At 36.8% G+C, this 24,233-nt stretch overlaps 1 long non-coding RNA gene across 1 annotated transcript in view; it reads left to right on the forward strand.

Moving 5' to 3' along the window:
- LOC308064508 overlaps positions 1-24,233 on the forward strand; it is a 35,376-nt gene that overhangs the window by 1,573 nt on the left and 9,570 nt on the right. Inside the window, exon 2 of the long non-coding RNA XR_013928416.1 lies at positions 1-24,233. This exon is cut by the window's right edge and continues 9,570 nt beyond it. This is a non-coding gene — a long non-coding RNA (uncharacterized lncRNA).

The raw sequence follows: 24,233 nt of genomic DNA on the forward strand, positions 1-24,233 counted from the left end.
TGAAGTATCCTTGCTTGGTGTCTATTTTATCCTATTTACTATAAATTAATACAAAGTAGTAAGAGACCTGAAAAACTTGCTATGGACTCCTGCATTAACTGAAATGAAGCTGATCTCAGCTGGTGACTAGACAATTGAAATCACTGCAGCTTGAGAGTTGCTCTTCTGCAAACAGGATCTATGTAGGAAAGGACAGATTGGAATGAACAATCTTCAAGTGGGCTGAGAAGGTAAGGATTTAGGCACTCTTTTCTTGAAATTGAATAGAGATGTGGACTTGAAAAGAACTTTCCCAGTAAAACACACCAAGCATCAGGGTTATATCTCCTGCTTGAGTTTGAAAGAAGTAGCGAGTAAGTTTGTTCACCTGTTACACTCCATGGGATGACCACCTGAGATATAAAGTATAAGAGTGTTATCCACCTCTGCTATGTGTTTTGTGCAGCCCTCATTTTGAAGTGGGTGAGCTGAAAGTGTTTTTGCAGGCAAGGTAAGGAAAGAGTTGCCTCACATATTTAACTACATTTTAAAGAATGAAGAGCCTAATGTTGTCAGGACTTGTGTAGTTGTCATTGATTCTAACTATTGAAGTTTTAGGTTTTTTTGTTTTGTTTTTATTTTTTCTTTACTAGTGGAAATGCAGATGCCTGAAGAATCTTTATGCATCCTGGATTTAACAGCTGCTGGGTTTTAGCTCTGAAAAGACAGAGTTTGTGTTTAGTTATCCTGATTTAGACTTAGGAAATTATGTGGGTCTATATTTCTTTGTGATTGTGACCAATGCTAGTGACTAATATTGCTGCCTAGATTTAGCGCCGTAACAAAAGAAACCTAAAAAAGCCAAACATTTGTGAAATGGCTGTGGATGTTACTACCTTACAATGCCATTTCCAATAGTTAAGGTTTTTTTAAAAAAAAAAGTTTATTGCTCTAAGGTATGTGAAATCTTTGCATGATTTTGGGGTCCATCTGCAGAAAAGAAGAAAATACTTCAGGTTGCTTTTTACTGCTGTAGTCCCAAATTATGAAGCTTAAGTATGCCTATATTTCAAACTAGATTCTTATCTATGGTATGAAATTTTAAATTAGTTAAATTCTGGTGGCTATAAATAAGAAATCAAAATATGCAAATAATATTTGGTATGAAACAACAGCTTGTAGTGACATAGTCCTATAATTTATAATAATGGTATAGATTAATTAGAAGTAATGATGGTTGGCTTTATTTTTCTTCTTTTGCAATGGAAGTGCTTTCCTAATCTCTCTTGTTTGTTCCTGTTAGACACTGGAAGGCAGGATAATCTTTATGAAAGCTGAAGTAATAAACTGTGAACAGTATTTCGTAAATATTGTTTCAAAATGAAGTGTGAGTCTTCAGTTAGGCATTGTGGAGGGTGAGGACAGGGCCAGCACTAACTCCTAAACATGCTAGGGTGTGTAGCCACAACACTGTTTCTCAGGAAAGTGGGATTTTCTTCCTGTGCTCACCTCTAGACAGTGTCACTGACTTGTGTTTAGGTGAACGTGGCAGGGTTTAGCGGCATAAGCTTCATGCAACTTGAGCATCCATTTGGGTGCAGGACTGCAGTGTTGCTCAGCTCTTCCCTGGTAATGACAGCAAGAGACTCATCTTTTCTTCTCCCAAAGCGACACTAATGAGCAGAGAAGTATGTTCTCTGTGTAGAGTAATAAAGACTTGTACCATGACCTGTTAGGCTGTGAGTGGTCATCTCTGCTTATTATCAAAGATAATACTTATGGAGGAACAGAGAAGACAGGGAGCCTGATGATAAGAAAACCTCTCCTCTTCAAGGTAGCCCAGCACCACAACTCCAGTGCCCAATTGGCATTGCAAGGGAAGGCAACAAAAGCAGTTCTCACTGCCAGCTTTGCACCTTAGTTACAGTTACAACTCATACAGGGAATAAGATCACAGCACCTATCTGGAGGGAGGAAGGATTTTTTATTGGTTTTAACTTTATCTCTTCTCCCACTTAGTTTTTCTTTGCAAAAAACACAGGAAACACTAAGACACTTTAAACACAAATAAATGCAATGTCATTCAGCTGCGTTAATTATGTTACATGTTAGATTCTATTATGTTTTTATTAATTTTGTACTTCTATTTAAATACTTCAAAATTATTCCTTTCTCATTGTGTTAGAACAGTAACATTAAAACAATTATGTAAGAGCAAGAATATAAAACATAAATTTTCTTTTCATGTTGACAGTATGATAAGATGCTGTGGTTTAAAGCTTGTATTAAAATTTGGATGTATTTTTTCCCAGTGGAGTGTGATACATGACTGTGCTACTTCTGAGTGTGATAAGAATGTACTGACATTTTAAGTTTTCTCAGAAAATCCTTTATTTCAGCTATTTTTGAATTATTTTTATTAATTAATGTGGGCTGGTATTTCCATAGGAACCCCCAGAACACCAGAACTGAAGAAACACAAAAAATTATGTTTTGACATCATTTGTTTATAATAACATCTTTTAACTTTTAATGTTTTAAAACTTTTTACTGTAAACCACTCAAGGCAAGTTAATAAATCACGAATGAAACAACTGGTTTGAATTTGAAAAGCTTGTTTTGAAAAACTGAAATGTTATTTTTCAACTGACTTGTAGAAAAATGTTCTCCAAACAGCCATTATTTCCAAAATATCTGTTTTGATGAAACACTATCTTTGTAACAGGAAAATAATCCACTTTCAATACTTGTGTCTAACTGTAGTGTCAGCAGGAATGTAGCAGAGCTAAGAGTGAGTCAGATGGCTCTTCTTGTGCTGTCTGTGGAAAAAAGTGCTAGAGACAGAAATGGAATTCAAATGTGAGAAAAGTGTAGATACATTTGAGTTTCTCATCCTTCCATGTGCTGAATAAGTATAACCCCTCTTCACATTTTAAAATTGAGAAAACAAATAAATTTTCATCAGTCGCAGAAAATCTGGACAATCCCTAAAGTTTTAGGCAGCATTCTAGGAGATATACAAAAGCAAAGCCTATACAATGTTATAAAGTTATATTTACCTTTGCACATATGAGGTATTTTTATAAGAGAGAGCCCATTTATAACCATTAAATTCTTCATCCAGACTGCTGACACAACAGGGACAATGTGATTTTTACATACTTTTACTTCCTTCAGTTTAATGAAGAGGAATTGCAAGATGGCTGCATCCCTGAAGTAATTCTTCAGCAGGCTAAGGCTGAAATAGCCAGCAGCCCTAATGAGGAAAAATGAAAGGGCATCACCACTTAATTCATCTCATTATTGGCTCTTAAAATGGAGATAAATGAGGGAGACATAAAAAAGGAGAGAGACGGAGACATGCATTTCATTTCTGAGCAGCTATCATGTTGAAGCAAGGAAGCACGTTGGAGTCAGGTTGTGAGCGTGAATGCTGGAGCGTCATTACCAGCTGGCAGAGGCACCAGTGCAGCGGTTATGCTGACTGCAGATGGGCACCGCCAGGAATGGGATCGCTTTAATTGTGTCCTGCCTGATCTTGCTTAAAATAATTTCAAATATTCTACCAAAAATTAAAGTTCAGTTGCAAGATCTGCTGTTCCAATTTGTGCGCCAAGGGGCTCTCCTTAAATAGTAGCAACTTGTGGGAAAGTTTTGTGGGAGCTATTTCATGCAGAGCTGAAATCTCTGTGCCCCCAAACAGGCGAAAATTCCCCATTCCTACACATACAGACGCCTCATATACTCTGCTTCACTGAAAGAAGGAACCTTCACAGCATTGCCCAGGTGACAGCAGTTGTTCTCTCTTTCTGTATTCCTCTAGCTATAAAGTAGTCATGACAAATTTATTGACCCATACATTTTACACTGAGCTACTATAGTCATTGCATTGCATTCCTGCAGCAAATACATAGGGGTAGTTTTCAGGAGGAGATACAGAGGCGTTGACTGCCATGTCAATGTGCATCTTACGAAACAATGTGGAACAGCACATCACACGAGCAACTTACCCCCTCAGATGTTTCCCTGCCACCTCCACTACTGTGTCCCCTCAGCATGTGGTAAAAGGCATGAGGTGTCATTTCTGACCCAGTAGATACACTTGTGCTTAGACAGGTGTTGGCCCTTGTTAGTTAAATTACTTTAGACAGTATACCCCAAAATGTTTTGTGCTAGAAAGAACATAAGAGTGCTTATTTTTCTGGTACTAAGACATACGCTTGGGCCATATTTAGAGGCAATTAAACATTTTGCAACATCTATTTTTTCAGTCTTTCAAGCTGATTCACCATAGTCTGATTTGAGGTTTTTGTTGCTTTTACTCAAGTAACATTAACAATGCCCTTAATCAGGTCAGGACTTCCTATAGCCATACAGTGCCCTAAGCCCCTTGCAAAGGTAGCTGTTCCTATTGGCAACGTTGTTGAAGACAGGAGGAAGTCCATGGGAGTCCAGCACCAGAAATAGAGTCATTTTAGTATGGATAATGTAAGTAAGCAAACCCTTGATTATCAATTACTATTCCATTTTAATGTCACTCTTGCAAAGGAAAAATATAGTTATTTATAAGAGGTGACAGCATTTCTATATGTGCATCTGTAAATTTGTTAAAGAAAAAAAGAGTAGAAATTTCTTTAATAGATATTATTTTCCTGAGGAAAAAAATCTTTTTATCTGAATTTCTTTTTGCACCAAAAGTAAAACTTTGAATCTCAGTATGCCATAATGAAAATAGTTTAGTCCTACGGATGTGAGAGAAATGAACTATCTTGCCTTCTGAATGAGCAAGCAAAAAAAGCTATGTTTTGCCCCTTCTTTCCTTTTCAGAAAGAGGTTGCTCCTACCTCTCCCCTTTTCATTTGTGAATGTTGACGTTTCCAAAGTGTACCTGTATGATGTTTAACCTCAAAACTCCCCTTTCCATATGCATCACTTGGAAGAGCAAGTGGCCATATAGCTGCATAAAAAGTCCTTCTTTGCTGGGAACACATATTTAACGTTCCTTTGCTCATGGCCACTCTTTCTGGAGCTCAGTTTCTTTCTTCTTGATCAACCACCAGCAGCAAAATTGCTCATTGAAGAATCATGTTTTCTGGGTGCTCTGTTTAAACTTTTGTTACTTTGAAAACCTACGTGTACAAACTTTTGAGTTTTGATTTTGCCAAACAAATGCTTAACTGTGCTTGTACCTTGTAGTGATGAATTTCACTGCATGTTTACAATATCCCACTTATTTCTGAATAGGGGTTTTGAATGGATCATTACTCATCACATGAATCAGCAGCAACTGAAAAACCTTGTCCTTCAAGAAAAAATTGAGTATTCTTGGGAAGCAAAATCGACATTTTAGTGACTGCTCCAAGTTGAAACACAATAGATGTGAAGAGGAAAAAAAATGAAAAAAAAAAATCTTTGAACCATATCTAGATTATTTTCCCTCTGTCCATCCATTTTTCTTCTTTCTTTGCACTCTCCTTCTCAATGCAAGAGAAAAAACTCTTCCTATTTGCTTTGATTTCCATTGTTATTTTGTGCTTCAGTCTTATTTTTCACAGTCTCAGTTTATTTCTATTCTTCCTGAACAAATGAAGTGCAGGAATTTCTTTGATGATCAGCTTGGATTCTATTTTCTTGTTGGTCCCCTGTATGTATCTCATACCTTTCTTTAAAAGTTTTTTTATTATCTATTGGAGCTCTTCTCAACATGATTTTTCTTCTCTAAAATAGTTTTATTTAGAATTTCTGGGTTATCAGCCCTGAAGAAAATTGAGACCTCTTACTCCTGAAGTCTTCTGCTTCTCTTTTGAAACCAAGAATTTCACTTACAGAAGGTGATTAGGTCTTTAGCCATACTGGGTTGCTTACTAAGTGTCATCCTGGGAACACATGTGAAGAATCAGAAATCAAAACATATAAATGCTTTTTAGAGTTAATGAACTTTAAAACCACTCATATCCTAGATTGGGTTAAAGTAAATATGTTGACTATAAAAGGCTATTTCAATCTCTTCTACTGTCTTAGTTTTTCTCATACTAATTTCTTTTGTTAGTTTATCAGTGGTGCAACTGAAAATAGACCCATTAGAAAGAATGATTTATGGAATCATATCTTGTCACTGTGGCCTCTGGGAAATCAGTAAATATTCATGACAGGTGAAAAATTAATATGTCATTCCTTAAGGTTAGCCTTTGGTGTAAAGAAGACGTAAGATAAAATTCTACACTTACAAGAATAAATATGTTCCCTATATGCCAATAGAGACATGCCCATTTACTTCAGGACTGATATTTTTGGACCACTGTGTGTGGCTGCTGCCCCAAATGTTCCTGTAGATTTATGGATTCTGCCACCAGCACTTTTTAAAATTAAAAAATTGAAAGGACTTGAGATATTCATTTATTGAACAGCACATTTTTCATACTCTTTCATCAAGAAATATGACAAGAATCTTATTATCCTTGAAAAGTTGCCATTTAGTGAGAGTTCTATCAGGATTTTACTATTTGGGTGCTTTAAGTACCTGACACAGTTTATATTGTAGTGTAACACTATACAAAGTTTCAGATTTCTTAAAAAAAAATTATCTTGATGATAAGCATCTTTCAGATTGAAAGAAAAGGTCAATTTTTAAACTAGAAGAGATCTGCAACAGAGCTATTATGTGCTTAGGAAGGCTTTTGTTGAATTCTATTGAAAGTATCTTTCTTCACTGTGAGGTAACTAACATTAGCATTGTTATGATAATCAGATTCAATTTTCAAAATGTATGAACTCCAATAATTCAGTTCCATTTATTCTTCACAGTTTTCTAATTGTTTGTAAGTCAACGCTCATTAAATCTGAACTTTGCAAGAGCTCAATATACAGATTAATGACTGATTCTGCAGATTATTGAAATGCTGTTCAAAGAATCGAGACACCTCTTCTAGAAAAAATCTGGATGCTCAGATGGTCATTGTTGTTACTGTCTGTCCTGAAAAATACTGGCATATTCTGGCATTTCTATCTCAAATTCTGGATGTCAATCAATCAGCTTTTCAACTTGGACCAAGTGGAAAAATGTCAGATCCTGGAGCTGGTAAAGAATAACAAAACTGTAAGGAGTGACATAGTAGAGAAAGAGATATGGGAAAAGTTATAAGAGAAGTGGATATGCCAAGGAGAAAAAAAAGGCACCAAAATGGGAATCTGGAAAGACAGAAGAAACCAAAAGGGGAACAATATATATATAGGTGCAGGGTTGGTTTGAACAGGGAAAGAAAATGTGCAGAAAAATGAAATTGAATAAAGGAGAAAGAGATAATGCATATCAGCTCCAGGTTAGTAAACAGATATGGTAATATCTGCGTACAGAAGGGAAAACTAAGTGTTGGAGTCACTCAAACAAAGCAGACGCATGTGTAGTATTAAAATATGGTGTTTCCTTGTATGTTTTTACCCTGATTTAAGGCAAGAGTTGAAACAGAGCAACAGTGCATGGAACAAAAATATTTTAACTTATACGCTTGGAAATGGTCTGTGTTTGCCAGAGCTGTTGGTGTTCCTGATGGGAATTTTAATTCTGGGTCCTTCATGTCTCATACTACAGACTAAACTGTATTTCCCATGGTGCGTTGTTGATTTATTATGCTTAAAATTCGGGGGTACTATATAGTCAGTGGGAAATGTGATAGCATGTCTATGAGATATAATCTTCCTCAAAAATTCTACAACGACAAAGTAAAGTGATAGATATAGGAGCGACTCCTTTCAGTTTGAAATTAAGTATTTTGACTCAGGTTAAAGTGAAAGGTTTCCTTCTAATTTTCTTCATGTAGAATTTCTTCAAAATATTAAGCTCATTAGCAGTAGACATGTATAAGTAAAATGGGAAACAATTCCTTGGGCCAGTCAGAACTCAATGGACAGTGAAAGAATATTCACAAATTATACGTGAGATTTGGAAAACTGGCATAGAATGGATACTTGAACTTTTAAAAATCTCATTTAAAAAATTACATTTTAAAAAATATTTACAGGGTTGTCTCTTTGTAAACCTTTTATTGGACTGCAAATGTTGGAAATGTTTTTTTCATTACCTCTTGGTTGTCAACATGTTCTCTTCACCTATCACATTTACCTTTAACCCAAAATAGCATTTAGCAATTCACTGATGCCTCCCCACACTAACAGGGCTTTGTCTTCTCAGATCCTAATCCTACCAGCTTTTTAGTCCTTTCAGAATACCTTGCAATAGTGCAAATTTCAGAGCACACTTCTTGCATTTTATTATTAAACATGCCAGTTAGATGAACTAGAACCCAAATACAGTTTCTTCCTAGAGGTTCCAGGTAATCCCAACCTAAAAATAATGGATTTTACGCTATGTTCTTCCACATTTTTTTGTAACTTTATCATAGAAATAGTTTTAAATATCTGACTAGTGGTTATTACAAAGGTTTTGAAATAAAAATGTGAAGAGAACTGCCAAATATGTCCATCACAGAATACATGTGAAATTTTTTATGGACTGCAAAGCAACAAAGAGGCAACTTGAACAGAACTTGGTAACATACATTAACACATTAAAAATATATTACTAGTTTTCAAAAACCAGCATATGGAGTGATTGCTGCAGGGCACTTATTTTTATTGCAGTGAATTTTTTGAAGCACTTTTCCTAATGCGGGCTAAGATGGGATTCTTAAGCAAAACCAGAAAGGCAACTGAAAAGAACTGCTCATTTTGAAGAGATGGATTTCTGCTCTGACATGATTTTTTTTATTACTGAAAATATTTGGTTATCATAAAACCTACTTTTTGTGGTGTTACTGGTTTTTTGTGAGATTGGAAACTACAAATGTCTAATATGTAAATTGATTAAGTTAATCCACAACTTTTTAAATGGTTAATTCACTTTTCATAGCCAGATATCATAACCATACTGCAAAGTATTTCACGAATGGTTTTGTAACTTCCATGTAGCTAATTTTCTGTCACCATACACAAATATCTATTTTTCACTTATGTGTGTTTGATTTTCATAGACCATTACTTTCTGTGACTAAAATTTTGGATGGTAGGTGTTTAATGTTTCACATCAGCAACTATGTATTTCAACTGTGTGATATACAGATGTTGTTTTACAGGAGGGCTGGCAAACTCCTGTTTCTGTTTTGACTTTTAATCTACTTACATTGTGATTTGTGTATAATCACCATCTCTGAAAGTCAAAGCATTGGTAGATATACTTAAAACAACTGTGGAGAACTGGCTGCATTGCGCCCACTGCTGCAAACCCTAACCTGTGGACTCCTTGTGTTACAGCAAGTGCTGCACAGTCTGGTGCGTTTATCCTTAAATGGTTCATAACAGAAGTCATTACCTGAGAATAAGGGTTCACAGAAAGTGTCAGCCTCAAAATGGGAGATATCTAGTGGCTAATGCAAATAGATATGAATGCTCTGGGTTCATAGGTGGTGAGCCTGGCACATTGAGCCTGATCTACTTTTGTTTGTACTCCTCTGTATAGACACAGTGAAAATATCCCAGTTTAAAATACCTAGGGCAGGAGTAACTAACAACTTAATGTCAGCACACACAGTTTACACTCCAAAAGGATATTTTCAAAACCCTGATTTGGCTGTGCAGGGAAGATGTAATTCCATTTTTTCCCACATGCCCAAACCATTAGATCAGTGGATTCTCACATTGCATTTTTTTCCTGATTAATTTCTATGCAAGCTACATAATTAAATATTAATAAGGTTAAAAGAAAGTCAAAATAGAACTTCAGATGCACACTGCCTGGCATTTATAATATCTAGGTGCTTAAGAATTTCTCTTGGAATTAAAGAGGATAAGGTGCAAGTTCCTGGCCCATATGTCTATATTCATACTAAGAAATTGAATGCGTTCATGACTGTTCTCTGTCCCTGAGGGTAGTTCTCACCTGTTAGGATTACAACGTGGGCTGTGCTGACTTTGGGAAAATTTTGTCTGAAGACCATTTTTAAAAATGCAAGTGTTGACAAATGACTAGCAGTGCTCCGGGATGTTCCCTGGAACTCGTTTAGAGGTATAGATGCAGCTGGATCATTGTCCGACTGGTGGGATACAGGAGCCCAATCCAGCCAGAACAGACCTTTCTGCAGCAGTCTGTTGTGCAGGCTGAGAATGACTTTGAATGGAGTTAAGCAGATGAAGGAAATAATCTGAGAACTGAAAGCTTGGGATATTTTGTGTATACCTGCTAGCAGAAAGGCCAGACTGAAATCAGTGAGAGTGGAAGGAAGTTCCTAAAGATGTGTTGCGATCTTCTTGTGGTTTCAAAATGTGCCTGTCCAAGTTAGGAATTTGGACATCATATTTAATCTGTGTACATATTCCTTATCTGTTTCCTGGTTTACCTAAGATAAAAGACCTTTTGAGTATCTTCTGAGTTGTTGCTTGAAAAAGAAGTAAAGTTGTGCTGTCTTCTCTGCCAAAATAGAAGTTGTAGGAAACATTGTACTGAGGCAATGCTTATCAGCTGCAAACTGGCCACTGTTGTATAGATTATATTCCTAGTTATTAAAATATGAAAATGTGTACATAATTATATTTCTAATTGTTGTTTTAATATATTGTTGATATAGATTGTTATTAAACAAACTGTACTTCATAAATATTTAACTCTGCTGTTATCTAGAAATGTTTTTTGCCAGCTTTAATTTAAAGGCAGAACTTGGGTGCCAGTTATCCTTTACTACAGATTTTCTGCTGGTTCTTTATCTGTTTTTTTGAATGTCAATGAATCGGAGTTCCGCTTATTCATTAATATTCAAGAAATTAAAATCTACTTGTTATCTCTTTGATTAATCTGGCCTATTGTGCCTCATAGCATCAATCAGAAAACATTGCAGAGGGTAATGAATTACTATGTGACTGCAGGAAACCATAAGGGATATTAAACTAAACTTAATCTTTTTAACTAATGATATTGTAAAATGAATGCAGAACATAGAATTTCTCAGTAAATGGCAGAGTGGAAGGCTTTCTTTGGAGTTTCTGACAGATATCTTTTATCTAGATATCTAGATATCTAGATATCTAGTTGCATGCTTTCTTTAGAAAAGACATAACCAGTAAAAATAGAGAAAATATATCTTCCCTTTTCCTGTGAACAAATGCCAGGATCTGGTGAAACAGTTTTGAAAAAAGCTAATGTTCAGAAGTTTCACTCAAAAGCTTTAGAATGTAGTTATTGATTTCTCGTGCATATTGAAGAAAATGTTTTATTTCAAGAATTCATTTTTAGGGTAACAGAAGCCTTAATTAATAGTAAGATATGTTCACCTAGGTTCATCTCCTTATATGAAAGCTTTCTCTAAGCAGGACCTGTAGGGTAGGTGGTCTCTTGCCCTTCAGTACTAGCAGGAGTACAGGAGTGAGATTCCTAAGACCAACTGCAAGTTTCACCCCATAAAGGTGACTGGAGGGTGTGAAGCCTATTGATTTTTGCAGAAGGTTATAGAAATTCTATAGGCATAGAAAGAGACCCAAGAAAATCCCTTAAAATGCATTGTCCTTTCCAGTCAATGTTTAAACAGATATGATTTGTATGGATAGTCAGGTCCTTTACCATCCGTTGCCTGAATTATGCCTCCTACTTCCGTAAACAAACAAACATACATAGTGGAAAACAGAGCATGGAAAATTTGTTTTGTGAACGCATCTGTTCTTTTTCAATGCATCTGCTTAAGAGTTTTTCTTTGCATAAAAAAGTACATGACTTTCAGTAAGTGTGGAATGGTGTACAAAGAAGTATAATAGGCTGGTGTGTAATAGCTTTCCACAGTCATACCAGAAATAAGATAATTATTAGATCCCCAGAGTTCATTTTGGTTTAAAATCATACTTCTTCCTCAATAACTATTGAATAATGAGCCCCAAGCCCCCAAGTCTAAATCTAATTCTACCATGAGTTTTTTAAAACTTATTTTTTGTAGGTGCAGAGTTTAACAGAAATCTTGGACTACTGTGACTTTTGCTTGAATGAAGGCTACGCTCCTGCGTTTGCTGAATCAGGATTAGAGAAAAGTGGTATTAATAAATTATGAAGTAGTTAGAGTAAAACTGTAGGCTAGCAGAAAAACAGACTACAAAATCAGCAAGACAAAACCTATACATTTTAGATCTGTCCAGCTTAGAATATGAAATAGGTGTGCAATGCCTGGGATGCACAGCTATGAAAGTGAACATTGCTGATTAGCTGTGATCATTGTTCATGCATTTGCTAACTTCTCGGGCAGAGGCAGAAAGATGAGTGCTCTTAGCCTTTGATGAATTCAAAGGGCACTAAAGAATTTTTGGAAGGCTCATCTCATGGGACCGGTGCTAGCATAGGCAAGTTTAGTGGTATGCCCACAGTATCCCTACCCTTTTAAGTTTTAATGTAACAGATGGGAGAAGTTTGAGCAACACAAAAGGGACATTTCTGAAGTTCAAAGTTTGTTTGGGTCTATTTCTGGAAAGAAGTGTTTCCAAAATGATGTTTCAGCATTGGCTTTAATGTATCCACACCTTAGCCTGTAACTCCATACCTTTGCTAACTGAGAAAATGAAAACTATTTAAAATGTTCCACCTAGGCAATAACAGCATACTTTTGTCATAGTATTGAGCACCAGAGTAGCGAATCAGACACCTATACATGGGAATACCACAGGGGAAAAATATAAGCTGTTCCACAAGCCTTTATATGATATAGACGCATTACTCCACAGGTAGATTTCTGTTACATGGTGAAAATACTAGAGAGGGATAAAGTGTCATGGAGCCATGCTCTTGGTGTTAACCTACTCTCTTTTTCTGTCAAGAAAGAAACTAAATTGTGACAGCTATTCCAGATTACTGTCTTCTGCCATAGAAAAATTAATGGAATAAACAGAGGTGTTTTTTTGGTGTAAACCAGAAAAAAACAGGCAGGCTTTGTTCATGTTCTTGTGGACACAGATCTGGTTGCCATGTTGCTTTTCATTTCTGTGAAAAGCAGAACAGCATACCTGAAAGAGCACTTCAACCACACCTATCCTCTCCGCCAGCTGAATTACAAAACTGAGCTTGATGCATAGAATTACTTTTCACCTTTCAGTCCCACCGCATGTGGCTTTTGAACAGGAGTCCATATGTTTTAGAGATCCAGAATGGAAGAAGGTCAGTTGAGGGCCTTCATTTAATGTTAATGGCAGCATTTAGCTACTAGTAAAATAATAAAATCACTTTAAGTAGGTGTATTGGGTTTACAGGCTTTTCCTACTATGTGATGACACAGAGTCCAGCTGTGTGAATTCTCTACTTATCAATATTAAAACTATAGTAATTAATAAGTACTGTAAGCAAACAAGTAATACAACTTACAATTAAATAATTATCAGATCAAATGTAAATAAGATTATTTTTTTTTTAGGTGTTAGTCCATGATTAATGTACAATTCTGCCTGTCTTAGGTTATCAGCAGAGTTCTGTCACGGTGAGGCAGAAGCCAGAGGCAGGGACAGAGGGTGTGTTACAGAAGCAACATGATGTATCACAGAGGGATGCTGGATGCTGGTCTGATTAAGGAAAGTAAAACAATTATGTTTTTTCCACTGAGGTTTATAAGTCTTTTCAGAAAAGCTCATACATATGTCTTTGACATATGATATGATATGATTTGTTTTGCTGCAGAAATTAAAATTGAGATGAACTTAGAAAGGATTTCTTTCAAAGTAATCTGTTTATCTTCCAGGAAGGATTATCAACACTTATTTTCTTTTCCTTCTTCCTCACATCAAATTTCAAACAATTCAGCTGTTCTCTGAGCAGTAACTGAAGTAAATTTAGGGAATAATAGGCATTGTGCTGCCTCAGTGATGCCAGTAAAATCTTAAAATCCTGCAGCATTTTAACCAGACCTATCTGTAAGTGTCTATTTGCATGTACTTTCCTATATAGGATGCTTTTGCATTTCATCAGTTTTGTCCTTTTTAGGATTATAGTAATTTAATTGCTTTTTTAAATGTTGATTTATCTTTTTACAGATAATGTTAATTTATCATTGTATAAATTTAAAGGGCTTTTAGAGATTCAATAACTCTGTTTATGAAAGAGTTGGTATGGGTCTCTGGGCAGCAGGAATCTGCTTTAATCTGCAGATTAGATCTGTTATACCTTTTATAAAGATTTATCAGAAACAGTTTATAATTTGTGGATGGTGATGCAAGTTCAATGTTGTAATTAGAAAAGTTTAGGCAAAAATTGAGTCAGGCCTTTTTCCACAGAACAGTGCAATTCTGCCAAGATCAAAACGCTTCATAAAATTGATTTTCATTTTGTCAGTACGTCCTTTGAAGGCAGGGGGAATAAGAGGAAGAAGGGAGTCCTGAAAATGTTGAAATACACTATTTTTATATTTTAAAAATTAAATACATTAATAGTTCTTTTTGGAATTACTGTTGTATAATGTATTTGATTTGCATTATCCATTTAATATGAAGTGCAGTCAAAATGGAGAAGGAATGCTTAGATGTAAAACTATATTTTTAATAGATATTCATTTTGTGAAGTAAGGTTACTTTTTAAAAGAAAAATGCATTTAAAAATCTGGAAATCCTCTGTGAATTCATTTCCTGCAGTCTCTTTTTAGCTCTAATTTGTATCTATATTACGAAAGTATATTAGAATGATAGAAATTGTATTTTTATGTATGTTTTTAAGATTACACCACTAATACAACAAGAATAAATACCGCCATTATGCAACATTAAGGGGTGAGAGACCCTGATATCCATCGTTTTCCACAAAATATGTTTCAACTCTCTCCCAAATGTTTGCATCATGGAGGGGCATCAAAGACCACAAACTGGATTACTTTCAGATGAAATTAAGCTGGAAAATATATGCCAAGAGTACAGTTCATGCAACGGCTATTGGTCATTCAGTCCTTGGGACAATGGTAGAAAGAGTCAAAACCACCAGCCCCCAAAATGTGTGTACTGTGGATGTTGACTACACATCATCAGCTCCATTGATCCACATATCTACTCCTTCTCCTAATTTCTACCAGCTTACTTGTTAACATAGCTGTACCCATAGGCGTCACGACACTGAATTCCTTCCATAAGTCAGTTCTGTGTCAGCTTAGAAGTACTATAGCTCAGATTTTAGTTTTTCCTGAACTATTTTTTTCCTCTTCCAGAACATTTCTGCTCTGATTTTTAGAAAGTTTTCTCCCCCTAATGTTATGATTGCATGCTGTCATGATCAACTGATTTTCATTTGTTTATACACTAATATAGCTTACACAGATCTTCTCTTTCCCTGAGATACAACCTTTAATGTACAGATGAAGACAGTCACATCCTCTTTCAGTCACCTTTTTGTTAGATTTTAATACCCAAGCTGTTCTATACATGTGTAAATATTTTTATTTAAATTGAGGCAAATATTGGTAGGATCTGAACAATTAATGCATTTTTAAACATTTCATTAAATAAACCTTTGTATCTTCCATTATAGCCCTGTAATCATGACAACACAGAGACAGAAAGTACTTTTAACTTTTTTTATTCTTTGTTGCTACGGTTATAGTTTTAACCACCCCTCTAAATTACTGCAATACTTTATTAGATTGTTTAATTTTTATTAGATTTTATTAAAATTTTCAGAATAATTGGTCTTTAAAACTAAGTGAAAAATAATTTTGTATGTTAAGACTTAAATTTTTGTAAAAGAAATTACAGTTCTAAATACTGTTAGGAAGATAAAATCTAGAATTTCTCTTAAAACTGGCATAATCTGGGGAGGGAAGGATGGAAGTTATTGCATTTATTCAGATCTAGTGCTTAGAAACACTAGGGAAATAAATACTTGAACTTGCTTCAATTTTATAACAGTTGTTTTCAGAATGTACTTTTTCTGTCCCTTAAAATATTTAAGACTTCTGAGAAATATTAAAAACAAAAATTCAAACTGTTCTTATACAGGGCTTGGAAGATTAATCAATCTTATTGAAGAAAATAAAAGGTCTCTTGTTTTTCGAAAATACTTTTTAATTCATGTAAGTGCTTTGTTTTTCATGCTGTGAATGTTGTTGCTAAATGCTGTGTTTGACTTTCTCACTTTAAGAAAATCCTGAGGTCATTTCAGAGTCTCCAAAGTACTGAAATGTCTTTTAGACTGTGAGGAGGAGTTTGAGGCTCTTGGTGTCACAGTACAAACAGATTATTTACTTGTTTTATTCTGAGATCTAGATTAGTATGGGACTGAGCTGAATGTTTTTCTTCCTTCACTTCAAAAGAATATAAAGCCCAGACACGTCAGACTCTTCTCTGGCAAGCGCCTCGGGAGCGCACAGCTCTGCCTCTGTGCATGTGCAGAATGGCCTCCTCCATGGTACAAGTGCTTTATCCCTTGCTTATGCTGTTCCTGTCTGGATTTTCATTGTTTCCCACCCCACTCTCCTACAGAGCACACAGCCCACAGGTACAGCTAGGGGTCACCTGCTTTACACTAAACGCAAAACGTTAATAAAGAAGCACCAAATGTTACTTATACGATACTCCAACATCCTAGAAGACTTCAGTCATAGTATTGGAATGCATTGAACATTTAGTATTGTTAATGTTGGAAAGAGTATGCCAGTAAGAAAAAAGAGAAGGTATTTTTGATTCTACACCACTATGAAAATGATCTGCATTTATCCACCAGATGCATATTTCAGTAAGACATAAGAAAGAAGCCAAATTATTTCATCTGAATGTCTCAGGAGTGCTTAATGTTCTAGTTTATGCATCATACCCAAGTCTACTTTGGGAGTGGCTGTACGCAGCCTTGCTTCCAGTTCTTCCTCATCCTTTCATATGTGGTAATATCTAAGTGTATAGTGGGCCATGACAGCATTTATGTGTTCAAGAGTTCAGTGAAGGAAAATATTTTGCTATTTTGCCTTACCATCTCTGTTACACTTACAGCATGGCCCTGCTGACAAACAGCCTGACAACAGCATGTACAGTTTAAATTAATGACAGGAGGAATTTTACTTGTAAATAGTTGTGATGTTTTTTCTTTAGTATTTTTTAATAAAGGAATGAATACATGCAGCCCACATGACTTTGCCCATCATAATCCCATTCAACTGTACTCATTTTGATATAAAATACCCCTCCCCAAATCGGCAAGCTTATTAACTTGCCCCTATGTTAAAGCAGATTCATATATATGAGAGGGAATGTGCCTCCAGCTACGGCATTTATATACCACTGCCAGAAGTTAGCATCCACCTGTCCTCTCAAATGCTGCAGAATGAGCCCAGACCACAGCAGAGAGGCTGCACAATTTTGGAGAAAATTTTACTTGTGCATACAACTGCAGGCAGCAGCCTCCTGCTGCTGAAGCTGACAGCTGCCCCTCTGCTTGAATTACCAGTTCTAGATAAATTCTGCATAAGCATTGTAGCCTCAGGTGACTTTTCTGGTACCCAGAAAGATTAATGTGGTCCCACACCAGGTAAGAATCTGAAGAGGAAAAGGCTGTTTTAAAACTGTCCTTTCTACTTTCCTTAGGGTTTGCAATCAGAAGTAGTTCCAACTACTTTTTTAAAATGGGAAACTGGAAGTCTTTCACAGGACACACATAGGAAAGTCTTAGGCATTAGTGGTAAAAGCCTTCTCATCATCTGTTTAGTGTTCATTTTCTCAGATGTCTGTCTATCTGCTTTTAACAACCTGCTCATCACAGTGAACCACATCTTGATCTGCAATGCCTGTATTTGTTATGCTATTCTGTGCATTAAATGAATACAGGCTACAAGTCTTTACCCCAGAGTACATCTTGAGTAGTTTACTTAATGTGATTTGCTTCTAATATGCACTCTTATGTTTGCTTGTAGCCTTTTACTTTCACATTTAAAAATGATCACAGCCTAAACCAGGAGAGCTGAAAACCACGTGATTATTCTCTTTCAAATGCAGAGCCACGAGAGTCCTCTCCTGCAGAGGGCTGATAAGTGCTTTAAATTTTTCAAATATGGTAGAAATTGTGGCCTTTCCCCTTTAGCCTTGATTAGGGTTGGGATTTAACACATGCTGCCTCTGTATTTTCTGTGATTAGATTGTCCTTGGGCAAGTGCATCCAGCATGTGGCTAGGCAGGTCAGTGATCAGTCTCCACAGCAAAAAGAACAAAACCAGGAAATATTAATAATTCATTGTGATCAGACATTTAAGAGTACTCTAGAGATATCTGCTGGTTCTGGGCATTTATTCTACAAACTATTATTATTATTACTATTATTATTTTAGAATTTGCTCTTCACGTCAGTCATTACCATATGCTTTGGTTATGTTAAGGCATTAGTAGTTCTTGCCTTTGTAGACACAAGCCAGAGTTTAATTTTCACAATATTTACCTCTAGAAATGTTTTGTTCTTTCAAGCAATGTTCTCAGGGCTAAGAACATATTCTCTATTTAAAAATAAATAAATTAGACCAAGACATGATCTTGAACTTTATAAGAACTGCTGAGTATTAAGAACATCAGATGCTGTTCTGCAAGATTTTAACTGTTTTCTGTACTGCAGTGAGGTAAATATACATGGGTATATTGCTATATAAATATTTACAATGCACCATTCCCAGTCATAGAAGAACAGTCTCTTATTTTTCCTAGATTTTCTACCTCTAAATTTTGTTTAAAGATCTTAAAATTATATTCTCAAGCTGTAGGCTCATGTGAATAGCTGAACACTGAGGAGTGAACTGGCTTTCTGCACAGAGCTGATGTGATTCTTGTGCAATACAAGTCCTACTTAAACTTAACTTCAGAAAACTTAGTATTTCACAGAATCACAGAATAGTTGAGGCTGGAAGTGAGCTCTACAGACCATCTAATCCAATCCCCTCTATAAAACAGGGTTAGCTAAAAAGGGTTGCTTCAGATCATGTCCAGTTGGGTTTTGGATATCTCCAAGGATGGAGAGCCCAAAACCTCCCTGTGCAATCTGTTTTAGTGTTCAGCTACTCTCACAATAAATGTTTTTTTTTCTTGTGTTTTTCTTGTGTTCCTCTATTTCAGTTTGTGCCCACTGCCTCTTGTTCTTGCACTGGATACCACTGGTAAAAGTCTGTCTTAGTCATCTTTACTTCCTACTGTGGTGGATTGACTGTGGCTGTCTGCCAGGTGCCCACCAAGACACTTTTATCAGTCCCCTTCCTCAACAGGATAGGAGGAGAAAATAAGAGAAAAAAACCTTGTGGATCGAGGTAAGGACAGGGAGATTATTCAGCAATTTCAGTTCACAAGCAAAATCGACTTGGGAAAATTAATTTAATTTATTACTAATCAAATCAGAGCAGGATAGTGAGAAACAAGAAGAAATCTAAAACCAGATTCCCTCCATTCCTCCCTTCTTGCTGGACTCATCTTCACTCCCAGCTTCTCTACCTCCTCCGAGCAGCACAGGGGGATGGGAAATGGGTGCTGCGGTAAGTCTATAATGCTTTCTCTCTGCTGCTTCTTACTCCTCACTCTCTTCCCTTATTCCAGTGTGGGATCCCTTACATGGAATACAGTCCTTCACAAACTTCTCTAATGTGTGTCCTTCCCATGGATTGCAGTTCTTCACAAATGGCTTCAGCGAAAACCTGCTCTGGCATGGGCTTCTTTCCACAGGCCACGGTTCCTGCCAGGAGCTTGCTCCAGCATAGGCTTTCCAAGGGGTCACAAGTATATCCATCCACTCTGGTGTGGGGTCCTCCATGGGCTGCAGGGAGGATATCTGCTCCACCGTGGACCTCCATGGGCTGCAGGAGTACAACTTGCACCTTCTCTCAGTCTGCAGGGCAATCTCTACTGTGGCACCTGGAGCACCTTCTTCACTGATCTTGGTGTCTGCAGAATTGTTTCTCTCACATATCCTCACTAGTCTCTCTCAGCTTCTGTTGCACAGAACTTTTTTACCTTTTCTTAAATACATTATCACAGAGATGCTACCAACATCACAACACCAGCTCAGCTTTGGCCAGTGGTGGGTCTGTCTTGAAGCCAGCTGAAACTGACTCTGTCCAACACGGGGCACCTTCTGGCATCTTCTCACAGAAACCACCCCTGCAGCTCCTCCACTACTAAAACCTTGCCAAATAAAGGCAATACACCTGTTTCATGCATAAATGTAGACATTGATCAAAATCACCTGAACTTTTTCTGCTTGAGATTGGTCTCAACCCCAGCTCTCAGCCTCCCCTTATAAGTCAGATTCTTCCATCCCTTAAATCATCTTCCTGGCCCTTTGATGGATTTGTCCCAGTATGTCCCTGTCTGTGTTGGACTGGAGAGCTCAGTACTGGACACAGAACTGCAAGTATGTCTCACCAGGACTGAGCAAAGGGGAAGGATCACCTTCTTTAACTTTCTGGTCATGCTTTTCCTAATACAACCCCGGCAACTGTTTGGCTGCCTTAGCTGCAAGGGCACATTGGTGACTCATGTTCAACTTGTTGTCCACCAAGACCCCCAGATTCTTTTTTGCCAAGCTGCTTTTGAGTGTTCAACCCCCAGCATATATGGGTGCATGAGGCTGTTCCTTCCCAGGTGCAGAATATTGTAATTCCCTTTATAAAAATTCCTGAGATCCTAGTCAACCCATTTCTGCAGTCTAAGTGTCTCTCAGTGACAGCACAAGTAATAGATGTATCAACCACTCCTCTCAGTTTTATATTAACTGCAAACCTGCTGAGGGTTCACTCTGTCCCATCATCCAGGTCATTAATGAAAATATTAAATAGTACTGGCCCCTATATTGACCTCTAGGGTTACACCTCCTTAACATGTATGGAAATTATTTCCAGGAGGATTTTCTCCACCAACTTCCTAGAGTTCAAGATTAGGCAGACCAACACGTAGTTCCCTGGTTCCTTCTTCTTGTTCTTCTTGTAGGCAGAAGCGACATTTGCTTTCTTCTGTCCCTTAGCAACCTCCCTTGGTCATCATGACCATTCAAAAGTAATAGAGTCAGTCCTCACAGTGACGCTGGTCAGCTCCCTCATTACTTGTGGGTGCTTCCCATGGACTTGTATATGTCCAGTTTGTTTGCATGTTCCCTAATCTGATTCTCTACTGAGAAGAAGTCTCCCTTGCTCCAGAATTTCCCTCTGGTCTCAGGAACTTGGCATTGCTGAGAGAAAATCTTAAACAGTAAAAACCAAGGTAGAGAATGCATTTAGTATCTCGACCTTCTTCATGGACTTTGTCACCAGGTCCCCTGCCCCATACAGCAGTGGACCTACATTTTCCCTCATCTTCCTTTTGTTGCTGATATACCTGTACAAGTCCTTCTTGTTGCCCTTCAAATCCCTCACTAGATTAACCTCCAAATGGGTTTAGCTTTCTTGATATCAGGATGTCTTTAGTTCTTTTGTTGATTACAAGGCCTGTCTTGTCCACATCCTCTAGCTGTCTCACTTTCCAGCCTGGGTGACCTCTTTCTCTCTTAAGTGGGGTAGCCATCTCCTCTCTTCACTGTTTCTAGTTATAAAAATTCCATGGACCTCATATTGGCCAGACTAATCTTGGGATACATGTAACTGCCTTGGATTTAACAGCCATAATACTTGTTCATTTCAACTTGAAATATTCAATAGACTCATAGAATCATATAATGATATGGGTCAGAACAGACCTTTAGAGATTGTCTAGTCCCACCCCCTGTCATGGGTAGGGATATCTTTCACTAGATCATATTGCTTAAAACCTCATTCAACCCGACTCTAATACTGAAGATAATGTTTATGTGTCAATAATAACAGCATATGTTATGTGAACTTGTCAATACTGAGCAACCCTTTCTCTATTTAAAATGCAAAGTATTTTGTAAATATTTCTATGGGGGCGAGGGGGGGGGGGGCAGGGGAGAAACTCTTGCTATTAAATATACTCAGAGTTTGCTACTCAACATTTCTGTGTAAGGAAATTTATTTTGTGAAGACAATAGACTTTTTCTTGCAACTACCATCATTTTCCCCAGTTTCTGATTATTTGCAAAACAATAAATATTTGGGCAGAATTTATTTCTGTTCAAACATTTAACACATTCTTCATTATTTTAAGAGCGTGAGAGCTTTTCACCCAGCCACAGTTACAATTAAGACTGATGAAATCATTAGATGTGTTATAAACATTCAGTTTATCCATGTAGAGTTTGGCAACATATTAAAGGTCTTCTGTCAGGTTCATTTACTGTTTAATTATTTGTTGTTGATACTGAATAACAGTATGATCTTTGTCATTTGTCATTATGCTGTATAGCAGGCACAGATTTTTCATTGTATTGCTGGTGGTTCCAAGAAGGTTTCAGTTAAGTGAACAAGAGAGATAATAACATCTCACAAAAGTCTGCAGTTTCCTTGTGAAATAAAAGCACTACTTTCTTATGATTCATGAAGAATAGCAACAAATATTGTAACTGATGAGCAGATACTTTACTTTCCTATACTCAGATTTAACTTGCTTTTCTTGAAAATTATGTCTTCCAACCAAAACTACTTTCTGAGGATTAGGATTGGCACTTCTTGCTGCAGAAGTATTTATAAATGAATGCGCACAAGACACAAGATAGTTTTCTTGGTTAAAGAGAATGTAGAAGTGCATATGCAAAAGTAACTTCAGTAGTTTGGATTCTGTGATTCAGCTGCAGTCTTATTACATTTTGTATTTTAACAACTTGTCTGAGAAAGTAGATAACATGATATCTTCTTTGATTAGGTCATTAGGACTGAAGCCATGGAAAAATAATACTGCATGATGGTAATTGTGCTGGTAATTTCTAAGCCATCTATATCCTCACCTTGTCTTTTATTTGTGAAGTATTGTCTGTGACTTCTTATGGGGTAAAGCCTAGGCCTCTTTACTATTTTTAACTGCAAGCAGGATATGCCTTTTGAACTATATCAGCAATGAGGACCACCCGAAAACTTGTGGTTTTAACATTTAAAAATAGATTTTTTGATGGAGATATAGCCCTTATTTTAATCTATTTCTATCTTTTTAGCATAGGAATAAGTAAAACAGATATAAATACAGCATATGAGTGTGTAAGTATGAAACATGCTAAGCAGGCAAATGTTCTTCTTAGTGGCTGATATATATGCCTTTCCTCTCATACTCTACTTTAAAACTTACCCCCATATTAATTGGAAGCAGAGAGGCATAAGAAGCTGGAGATTTGAGATACGTATTTTCAATCCATGTCAGTATCTACTTTTGTATCTCTGATCCTCTTCCCTATGAAAAAAGAACATGAGGTATAGATCTCCTTTCTGTAATTGCTTCCTTGTTCCATTTCCATCTTTTCCTCTAAATTGAAAAATACCTTTTGATGAAAGGACCTTTCTCTACAAATGTGGTTTGTTCATTTTCAGGGAAGAAACGTGTATAAAGCCATTCAGTTTCAATGTTAATAGAAAACAATTAAACTGTCTTCTGGGTCAATTTCTGTACTTTCTGGCTTTCTACACAAATGTACTTGCAGTTCTTTTCAGCTGGGGCTTCTAACGCCTGGACCCTGAGCAGCTTTTCATTACAACTCTAAAACTGTGTGACAGCAATAGAAATTGCTTTGATAATACTCATTTAATTGGTCACAAAGGTGTTGTGAGGCTTAAATAATTAATACTTACAAAACACTTCAAAATCTTTAGCTTAAATGATGAGGTGGCAGCTTTTAAAATCTGGGATGTGTCTTGAAATCTTAGAGAATATTACCTAACACATGGAGCATTGCCTATGTATTATTTGAGACTGCTTCAGATGATGAGGTATTTTTACCTGGTTATAGAAATGCTATTAAATGCAAAATAGTATCAACCAGGTCTAGCTGGATGCAGGTGGTGAGAGAATTTTGTACATGAAGGACTCTGAAACAGGTACTTAGTACATGTACTCAGCAGCAGCAAGACTTAAATCGGCTACTTTTGTTCCCTCTGAATGACTCATAACCTCATCTGAAACACATTCACCACAGTGATCTGGGGTTGCTTATTGCTAGGAGAGCTCAGTGTGAAAAGATTAAATCACTGTGTGCCAGGGTAGCTTTTTCATACAAGTTAAAACTGCTGTGACTCATGATAGGAAGCAGGGTATATTAGTCTGGGCAGAACTACGTTAATGTACTGCTTCTGCTGCACTCGGAGCAGCAGGAAGGTGTTTGGTAATAAGGGGAGTTGCACCTCCTTCTTTCTCCCCTCCCCTCACTGAAAATCTTC

Source organism: Falco punctatus (assembly GCF_963210335.1).
Source record: "Falco punctatus genome assembly, chromosome: 5".
Taxonomy (NCBI): domain Eukaryota; kingdom Metazoa; phylum Chordata; class Aves; order Falconiformes; family Falconidae; genus Falco; species Falco punctatus.